Below are 11,070 nucleotides of genomic sequence, written 5' to 3'. Positions count from 1 at the left end.
GTACACGAGCCCTAGCCATACGTATGCGCGAGTAGGCGTTCGAGACCCTGCCCGTATGTACGTATGTGACCGCATTTACTTTATAGCACCCTGCCGCTGTACGTACGTGTACATGCTACGTGCGCGCCTCTACTATGACACGTGCCCTTCCTTCCTTGCACGACCATGGTTCATCGATGCAGCCTACAGACAGGCCGATCGACCAGTATGTACGTACACGTTCGCGACCAGAATGAAAACACTACGTACGCTTCGACTATGTGGGTCCTGACTATCAGGCACTTCCTTGCGTGTGAAGATGTAGCTGGTGGGTCCCAGTAGTCAGGGGGCGAATTGTTTTTTTTGCCCATAATATGGACACACTTCCTTGCATGCGAAGATATAGCTGGTGGGTCCCAACAGTCAGGGGGAAACATTTTTTTCGCGAAATACGGTGGCCCGTCCGGTGCGTCTGTGCTGTCAGGTGGAGGAATAATTACTTTGCACGTAATAAGGAGGCACTTCCTTGCTGCGGCTGTGGACCCAGCTTTCAGCTTCTCCACGTATAGTACTCTTCCGACGGAAGTCGTTCATTGACCACATTGACCACGCCGCGCCGAGAGCACCAGGGCGGTGGATGACGGCGAGGCCTAGGAAGGGGACGACGCAGAGCCGGGGAATACGTGACAGTGGAAGCCCACGTGGAGAGGAGTACTAGGGTTCACTGGTTCGGCTGTGGTGTGAGGCTGCCATCGCCGCAGAATAATAGGGGGTGTGAGTGAGTAGAGAGATGGCCTGGCCAATGGTGGGAGTAGTAGGGGCGGTGAGGCCTCCACGGCATCACAACCGGCCACGAAAGGCAGGAGCACGTGGCAGGACTGGCGCTGCTTTGGGTGGCTGGAGCAAGAAGACTAGAGGTTTAAGAAGCACTACGACCGTTGGATGGACATCGTACAGTCACTGCAGCTAGAATCGTTTATATTGACTAAATTGACAAAGCCATTGGTACGTGTCAACTTAGTAGGCCCACATGTCAGCCTCCGAAACGATGCGCCCCAGATGTCAGGGGGAGGAATCATTTTTTGGGAGGCTGAATCAAGAATATCCGAGATTGAAGAAGAAGCACGACATTCGTTGGATGGACATCCAATGGCCGTTGCTGCTAGAACCGTGTGTTGACTATAAGTTGACAAAGCCTTGCATACACATCAACTTAGTTTTTGTTTTTTTAGGGGACGCGTCAACTTAGAAGGCCCACAAGTGTGTGGCAGAGAACATATAGCCCATTTGCTATTCGTAAGAATGTACAACCCATTTTTGAATTCTAATGGAATTTACTACAACCCATTTACAGTTTGTTAAAAGTACATCCCATTTTCTAGCTTGGACAACGATTAATAATTTCAACCAACCGCTCAAAACAGAATTCAAAAAAATTCCCCACATTTTGATGGGATCTAAACATCCAAAATTTCTAGTTAGATTAAATATAATTTCAAAATAAAGTTGTATTGCGTAAAAATCCAATGAAATATTACGCGCACAACAAGTAATGAAATTAAAATTTTCAAATTCCAAAAATAATATATTTTTTAAACTAATTACACGTTTGGTGCATTTTTTTGTAGTTACTGCCCAATCAACTACAGCATCCCGGGCATTGGTAACAAGGGGAATGGGTTCATCCTACCTCATGATACTACTCAAGAACATAACTTAAAATTCTCCTACTGCATGCATGGTGGGGGAAATAATTCTAATGCAACAAAATCATAGGTATTGTAAAACATGATCCAATGACTTGCCTGGCTGACGGTCTTCGAAAGCTAGCGACTCGTAATAGCAGGCCTCGCACTCCGAGAATTCTATCAAGTCAAACAATAGCACAAATAAGTATACCACTATATAACATAACCGCAAGTTAATGTAAATCACCCAAGCACTCAAACCAAAACCAAAGAAAACTCGAAGAAACCAAATCAAGGTTTTCATCACTTCAAGAAAACAACTAAGAAATAGTTTTATCCTACTAAAACTATTCTTAATAGAACCTAAACAAGGGTTGAGCTAACTAACATAAAGGAAAACATCATATAAACTAGGTGCAAAAAGAATCACTCCTATTATGCCTAAAGCAAAACTAGTAAAAAGATAAAATAAAACTTTTTATTTTACTGTAAATAAAAGTTCACCCTCTATAACTACAGAAACTAATCTAAACAAAATTATAACAGAGGTGAAATAAAATCCTAAAATAACTAGAACAACAGGAAACAACAGCAAGCTAGAAAAACTAGAAAAAACTTGTTTTCGAGTAAAACTAACTTTAATACACTCTAAAAATACCAAAACATGTTCCTACTGCCAGGCAAAACTAAGCAGTGCCAAAAAGAATGTTGAAGTTAGAGAGAAGTCAGAAATGAACATGGGAGAATTACGGAATAATAAAGACATAAAATAAATAGTCTCTTCCTATTTTTATTTTTATTTTGAAACAATGTAGAGGGAAAAACTAAATGAAGAAAAATCTATAATATTTTTATATAGGACATATATATATCAATAAACTCAGAAGAAATAATCCTACAACATGAACATTTTTCCAGAGGCAAAACAAAAACTAAAAGAAACATTTCAGAAAATTCCAAATAAAATTCAAATTTGAATTCAAACTTTTTGGCAATATTTTCTTCTGACATTTTTGGAGTGTCATGTTTGCTCCTCTCATACTTTTGCACAAGTATTTGTCAGGTATTATTGAAATAAATTTCAATTGCCAATTCAAATTCAAATTCAAATAAAACTCAAATGCCTCTGAAATTCAAATGCCACTCAAATTTCAAACAACATGCATAGATGCTTAGTTAATAATTGTAAAACATTCCAAATTGAAAATTTGGGATGTTACAAGAGCAAAGTGAAGAAGAAGAAGATGATGATGAGGAAGATGGTGATGACATTGACTCCGATGAGAGTCCTTCATATGAAGACATTGCTCTCTTTGTCAAGAAGTTTAGCGCAAGAAAATTCAAGGGAAGATTCCAGAAGAAGAAAGTGAGGAAATGCTACAACTGTGTAGAAACCAATCATTTCTCCAACAAATGCCCTTATGAGAAGAAAGAAGATAAACCAAGGTTTCCCAAGACCTTTCCCAAGAAAAAGTTGCCAAATCCTCTGAAATCCAAGCTCAAGAAGAGAGATGGGAAAGCAATGGTTGCTCATGAAGAATCCGATCCGGATGATGTTGGTGGTGTTACCGGAGTATCTCAAGATTCTCAAAACACCTTGAAGCTAGTCAACAAGAGTGGTGCGGTTGTCACCTACAAATACATGAAAGACTACAAGGGCAACGCTCACAAGTGCCTAATGGCAAAGGTCGTGGTAGAAGATGGAGAGGATGAAAACTCTCCTGACAAGGGCAAGGTAACCCCACGATAAAATCCTCCTCTTTTCACTCCTTTCACTCCTAGTGATGAGTATCTTGATGCGGAGGATAATTATGATGATAATGATATAGATGACCCCATGTTTGCAAAATTAAATAAGGTCATGTGCTCCCTCAAAGGAAAGAAGCTCACTATGTTTCGCATGCTTATGGAGATGGTGGGTAAGCACACCATCACCATTAAGGAACTCAAAACTCTCATAACCGAGGAAAAGGAAAAATATGAAATCCTTGAGCGAAAAGTCCAATATGAGGAAGCATGAAATGATGAACTATGCTTGAAAATTGGTGCAAACATTGATGTTCATGCTATAGATCTTGCCTCCTTGAAAAAGGCTAAGGACTCTTGCGAACAGTTGATGAATGATAAAAGTAAGCTTGTGAAGTCTCATGCATCTCTCTCTAAGGATTGTGAGCTTCTATCCGTGTCTCTCAACATGAAGGAAGAAGAGCTCACCCTTCTTACAAAGAGTTTTGAAACGCTCAAGCTTACCTATCTTGAAACTCTTGATAAGGCTTACTCTTCTCCTACTATCAATGTTGATGCTTGTACTACTAACTCTAGTAGTGACCTAGCATCTATTCTTGAGGAGAATCGCTTTCTCAAGGCTCAAATAGAGAAAGGTCTCATGACATGTGCCCAAGGACAAAAGAACCTTAATGAGGTATTAAACCAACACAATGAGGTGTTTGCCAAAGAGGGTCTCGGGTTTGACCCAAGCACAAGAAAGAAGAAGTAATATTCTCAAAAGTGCACCACTCCTCTAAAAGAAACATTTGTACGTGAAGGGCACAAGGGGCATGCCCACTCTCAACAAACCAAAAGAGTTCATGCCTCCATCCTATGTTATTTGCAAGACTAAGGATGGAGAAGTTTATGCAAAATTTGTTGGTCCTCGAAATGCATTCCGGTTCTATACTATTTGGGTTCCTAAGACCCTTGTGACTAACTTAAGAGGTCCCATTGCAAAATGGGTGCTTCTAACCAAGTCATAATTGTGTGTAGGTTGCTTTATCCGGTGGAGTAAAATGGGTGATCAATAGTGGATGTATAAATCATATGACCAGAGATAGAAAATTGCTCTACGATTTCATGGAAGCTACTCAACCATTTATGAGCATTATGTTTGGTGGTGGATCAAAAGGACAGGTACTCGGATTGGGCAAGGTGGCTATCACAAATGACATGTCTCTTGCAAGTGTCATGCTTGTTGAATCTCTTAAATATCATTTGCTTTCTATTCGCCAATTGGCTTCTGTTGGTTATGATACACTCTTTGGACTAACGGATGTGAAAGTCTATAAGAGAGATACTATCGAAGTGGCCCTTGTTGGAGAGTTGGATGGCAACCTTTACATGGTTAATTTCAAAGAGAGCACATTCCATGCAACTTGTCTAATGTCAAAGGACGACAAGGGGTGGCTATGGCATCACCAGCTAGCCCATGTCGGCATGAGAAATCTTCAAGATCTCTTAAAAGGTAATCACATCCTTGGACTAACCAATGTCTCTTTTGAGAAAGATCATGTGTGTAGTGCATGCATAGCCGGGAAGCAACATCAACACTACAAAAAAAGACACATCCATGACATTTTGGGCCAAACGAATTTTTTTTCTGTCATACATATGACACTTCTATGACGATAATTGTGACAAAAACTGGTATCATCATAGATGTGGTGGGCTCCTACTTCTATGACAAAAAATCATGACAAAAAATGGGCTTTTCGTCCTGGGCTGGCCGGAGACGCAGCTGCATGACATTCTTTGGGCCGTCCATGACGGAAAAAACCGTGGTAGAAGCGAGGGGGAGGAAAATTTCGGGGAGTTGCCGGTTACGGTGGGAGGTCGGGGGTGGAGCGATGCGCGTTTCTCTCGTACGTACGCGCGTGTGTGCGAGGCATTGGCTCTAACTGAAGCCGAGCGAGGCGTTGGGCTCTAACTGAACCCGAGCGATTGCACTGCAGGCTACGCGTTACTGAACCCGAGCGATCGATCGATGGCTGTTAACTGAACCCGATGGAGCGATTCCTTCGCTACTGCTGCTAACTGAAGCCGATCGATGCTGCCTCTGGATGAACAGTGAGCGTTGCGGGGGGGGGGGGGTTGGATGAACAGTAAGCGGTGGCGTTGCCTCTGGATGAACAGGAACCCGTGGTGTGGAGGGCTGGATGAACAGTAGACGGTGGAGGGGTGGCCGTGGAGGGGTGGTTGAACAGGACCCCGTGGTGTGGAGGGCTGGATGAACAGTAGACGGTGGAGGGGTGCCCATGTAGGGGTGGTTGAACAGTAGACGGTGGAGTAGCGCACGGTGGAGGCTGGATGAACAGGAGCCCGTGGAGGCTGGAGGAGGTCGACGGTAGCCCATGGAGGTTGGAGGAGGTCGACGGTGGAGATGAACAGTATCCCGTGGAGTCCCGTTTTGCGGTATGCCACACCCCTCTCCCCCCCCCCCGTTTTGACCGCGCTCCAACACAAGTCCGTTTCGTCCGTTTTGCGGTACGCCACACCCCTCCCGATCAACAGGACCCCCGTTTCGACCGTAGCGCTCCAACACAAGTCCGTTTCGTCCGTTTTGCGGTACGCCACATCCCTCTCGATGAACAGGACCCCCGTTTCAACCGTAGTGCTCCAACACAAGTCCGTTTCGTCCGTTTTGCGGTACGCCACACCCCTCCCGATTAACAGGACCCCCGTTTCGACTGTAGGAGGTCCGTTTCGTCCATTTTGCGGTACGCCACACCCCTCCCGATCAATAGGACCCCCGTTTCGACCGTAGGAGGTCTGTTTCCTCCGTTCCGCGGTACACCAGGCCTCGTTTCCATCGCCTATTCCGTCCAAGCCGGTTGGCTCCCACGTGTTCCATTGTCTCCCGATGAACACGACGCATTCCGTTGCCTCCCCATGAACACAACGCATTCCGTTGCCTCCCCATGAACACGACGAATTCCGTTGCCTCCCCATGAACACGAGCCCTCGCCGTACGTATGCGCGACTAGGCTTTCGAGACCCCGCCCGTATGTACACATACGTGGCCGTATTTTCTTTCTTGCACCCTGGCCGCTATACGTACGTGTACATGCTACATGCGCGCCTCTACTACGACATGTACGCGCCTCTACTACGACACGTGCATGCCTCTACATCGACCAGTATATATGTACATACAAGTTCGCGACGAGAATGACAACGCTACATATGCTTCGACCAGGTGGGTCCCGACTGTTAGGCAGTTCCTTGCGTGCGAAAATGTAGCTGGTGGGTCCCAGCAGTCAAAGGGGCAAATCGTTTTTTTTTGCCCGGACGCACTTCCTTTGCGTGCGAAGATGTAGCTGGTGGGTCCCAGCAGTCAGGGGGGCGAATCGTTTTTTTGCCCGGACGCACTTCCTTGCGTGCGTAGATGTAGCTGGTGGGTCCCAGCAGTCAGGGGGCAAATCGTTTTTTTGCCCGGACGCACTTCCTTGCGTGCGAAGATGTAGCTGGTGGGTCCTAGCAGTCAGGGGGAAACTTTTTTTTCGCGAAATATGGTGGCCCGTCCGGTGGGTCCCCGCTGTCAGGTGGAGGAATCATTATTTTCCGCGTAATAAAGGAGGCACTTCCTTGCTGCGACCGTGGACCTAGCTGTCAGCCTCTCCACGTACAGTCCATGTCCGATGGAAGTCGTTCCTTGACCATGTTGACCACGCCGCGCCGAGAGCACCACGGCGGTGGACGACAGCGAGGCCTAGGAAGGGGACGACTCGGAGCCGGGGAAGACGCAGCAGTGGATGCCCACGCGAAGAGGAGTACGAGGGTTCACTGGTTCGGCTGCGGTGTGAGGCTGCTGTCGCCGTAGATTAACAGGGGGTGTGGGTGAGTAGAGGGATGGCCTGGCCAGCGGTGGGAGTAGTAGGGGGCGGTGAGGCCTCCGCGGCATCACAGCCGGCCACGGGAGGCAGGAGCACGCGGCACGACCGGCGCTGGTTTGGGCGGCTGGAGCAAGAAGACCAGAGGTTGAAGAAGCACTACAACCGTTGGATGAACATCGTACGGTAACAGGAGCTAGAATCGTTCATATTGACTAAGTTGACAAAGCCCTCCGTCCCCGTCAACTTGGTAGGCCCACAAGTCAGCCTCCCAGTATGCTGGGTTCCAGCTGGCAGGGGGAGTATTCATTTTTTTGTGCGTAATAAGGAGGCACTTCCTTGCGTGCGAAGATAGCTGGTGGGTCCGACAAGTCAGCGGGGGGCACGTTTTTTTCGCGAAATACAGAGGCCCTTCCGGTGGGTCCCAGATGTCAGGTGGAGGAATCATTATTTTGCGCGTAATAAGGAGGCATTTCCTTGTGTGCGGCCGTGGACCCAGCTGTCAGCCTCTCCACGCACAGCCTACTTCCGATGGTGTCGTTCGTTGACCACGTTGACCACGCCGCGCCGAGCGCATCCAAGGTGGTGGACGACGGCGAGGCCCCGGACAGCAACGAGCCGGAGATGGGAAGACGCGGGAGTAGAGTCGCAGACGGAGAGGTGTACGAGGGTTAACTGGTTCTAGTGCGGTGTGGTTCGGCAGTCGGTGGAGAAGAACAGGAGGTGTGGAGGGTTGGAGGGATGGCCTGGCCAACGGTGGAGTAGCGCTTCATAGCGAAGCGTGCTAAGCAGAGCTGCTAGCAGCAGGAGGCGGGAGGTGGTCCCGGCGGCGCTGGAGGAAGAAGACGAGAGATTGAAGATGGATGCCGGCCGTTGGATGTAAATCCAACGGCTAACATGTCAGAATCATTTGTTGACTAAATTTACAACGACTTGCGTTGGCTTCGACCTATTGGCCCACATTTCAGCCTCCAAAAATGTGGCACGTATTCAACCCATTTTTTCAGAATTTACAGTCTTTTTTTGCGCGGTAGAATTTACAGTCAATTTGATCTTTTTTTTGAATTACAGCCATTAGCTGGGCTGGGTGAACAATTAATGTAGCTTTCATGCGGCCCATTTATTTTATTTCCTAAAAAATTACAGGCCATTTGCACTTTATCTAGATACACGATTTTGCTGGGCTGATTCTAATTATAATGTTGGGTTGGGCCAGCAATGTTATCAAAAAATAAAAAAGGGCTGAGCATTTTGTTATAAATATATTTAAATAATAAGTGATATTATTACATTCGTCCTTAAATCTTACCAAGCTTTTGTACACAATCACTAGGATTTTCGTGCCAAAACAATCCAGGATTTTATTTGTTAAGAAATTATTTTTATAAGTTAATAAGATGTGGGATATTGTTTTCTTACATATGTAAGTATCTGTTAAATATATGATGACAATAAAAATAATATATAATAACATATAAAATAATTTAAATATATATAATATAGTTAAAAGGGAAACATAAGTTGTACCTGGCGTTCCTATTCTTATATAGAAAAATAGAACAGACCGCTGCGTTTTCTTCAAAAAAATACATAAATTGGGCTGCCAAAAATAAAACCTCGGATGGGAGGTCCATAGGCCGGTCGATACATGACGGCCCTAAGAAAATACAAACAGGCCCTCCCATCCGAGGTCGTGGGATGCGCATGTTAAAAATGAAAGCCTAGACGGGGCAGCCCAAAACCACGTCCAACACTTGCCAAAACTCCGTCCCTCGTTTTCTCTGTGTTTCGCACACTCAACATTGTGTGGGCATTTTGACTGTGCTATGCATGAATGTTGATCAGCATGATGTTAACTGGCTGGTAGTTCCATTTTCGACCACGAATAAAACTTCCAACATGATGTTAACCCTGTTTGAAAAGGCCGTGTTAATATAAATGCTCTGCCTCTGAAAGTTGCAGTTTCTTATCTGAAACTGAAACTTGCAGTTTCTTCTAGTCTGCACTTTTATACTCCTATGAAACTACATTTTTTAAGTGCTAAAAATAGATCTCTAGAATTCATAAAATTCTTCATATGCTCAATACTGCAAATCTGAAATTCAAAAGACATTCATATCTGAAAGTACTCTCAAAATACACAACACAAAACACAATTCACAACCTGCAAATACTGACAACCCTAAGCTCCTCCTGACAATTCACAACCTGCCCGACTATTGGGCTGGGGGGCAGTCCCCTCCTATTCCTCGGCGGCAGACAGCCGCCCCGTGAGACGATGTGAACGGCGAGGGAGACGATGGCGGGGAAGCGTCGTCGGGCCAACTGCTTTTCTCCTCTTGCAGTTGGGTTCGGTCGACGAAGACTCCACCGGCTCGCTCTGGCAGGACACCCTCACAAACGGCACCCTGTAGATGCTCGATCCTTCAATCTCTGGTGGATGCTCCATCTGGGATCGATACTCCCACCACCGCTCCCTCACGATCGGATTCGGTGAATCTGTTTGCTCCATGGCCCAGAGGAGCAGCTCTATGTACTCCGGCGCGACTCCCTCCGGGAGTATCGCCGCCTTTTCGCTCTGTTGCAGATATTTGGCCATGGATGTCGCCGTCGCCGCTAGTTGGTCCTTGTTGTCAAACCAAGACTGTATCTCCAACATCCTAGCTAGCTTCACAGGGTCGCCGTCTGCGATCCTCACGTATCGGTTGTACTCCTCCATCGATCTACTTCTCCACAGCACCTTCACTCGCCGGCGGTGGTTTTTGAATGGAAGAGGAGAGGAGCGGCGCTGGTTTTGGATTAGAACGGGAGAGGAGCGACGCTGGTTTTGGACTGGAACAGGAGAGGAGGGGCGGTGGTTTTGAAATGGAAGAGGAGAGGAGCGGCGCTGGATTTAGATTGGAACAGGAGAGGAGCGGCGGTGGATTTAGATTGGAACAGGAGAAGAGCGGAAGAGCGGCGCTGGTCTTGGAAGTATTTTTTTGTTGTTTTGCGTATTTTGGGTCAAAGTTTGACCACGTACTGTATGTGACAAGCAAAATGTGAATGCATGTCACCAAAAATTGTATCGTTTGGTTCGTATCTGAATGTACTTTCAAATTATATTATTTTTGCAACGTATAACATATATTTTATGTGCGAAAATCATGGTCAATTATGACCCAGAATAAAAGGGAGACTAGTTAATGTGGGGTCGCTTTCTTAATTGAAGGGTAAATTGATTTTGATTTTGATCCAGTCACAGCGCGCCGGCCCTCTCGCCCAATCCTAAATCGCTGCCGCACGCTCCTCTCCCTCTTCTCCATTGCAAAACCACCTCCTCTCCTCTCCATCATCTCCATTCCAAAACCACCGTCTCGCCTCTCCCTCTTCTGATCTTCTCCATTGCAAAACCACCTCCTCTCCTCTCCATCATCTCCATTCCAAAACCACCGTCTCGCCTCTCCCTCTTCTGATCTTCTCCATTGCAAAACCACCTCCTCTCCTCTCCATCATCTCCATTCCAAAACCACCTCCTCTCCTCTCCATCATCTCCATTCCAAAACCACCGTCTCGCCTCTCCCTCTTCTGATCTTCTCTCCATTGCAAAACCACCTCCTCTCCTCTCCATCATCTCCATTCCAAAACCACCTCCTCTCCTCTCCCTCTTCTCTATTGCAAGACCACCGTCTCTCCTCCCATCTTCCAAAGCTAGCACCGGACCACTCAGAACGACATCTATGGAGAGGATGCAGCAGCGAATCAGGCAGATCGCCGGCGGCGACCAGGCAAAGTTAGCCAGGTTGAAGGAGATCCTTAGT

This window comes from Triticum aestivum, chromosome 4B, assembly GCF_018294505.1.
Source record: "Triticum aestivum cultivar Chinese Spring chromosome 4B, IWGSC CS RefSeq v2.1, whole genome shotgun sequence".
Classification (NCBI taxonomy): Eukaryota; Viridiplantae; Streptophyta; class Magnoliopsida; order Poales; family Poaceae; genus Triticum; species Triticum aestivum.
Note: the sequence above shows the minus strand (reverse complement) of the source record.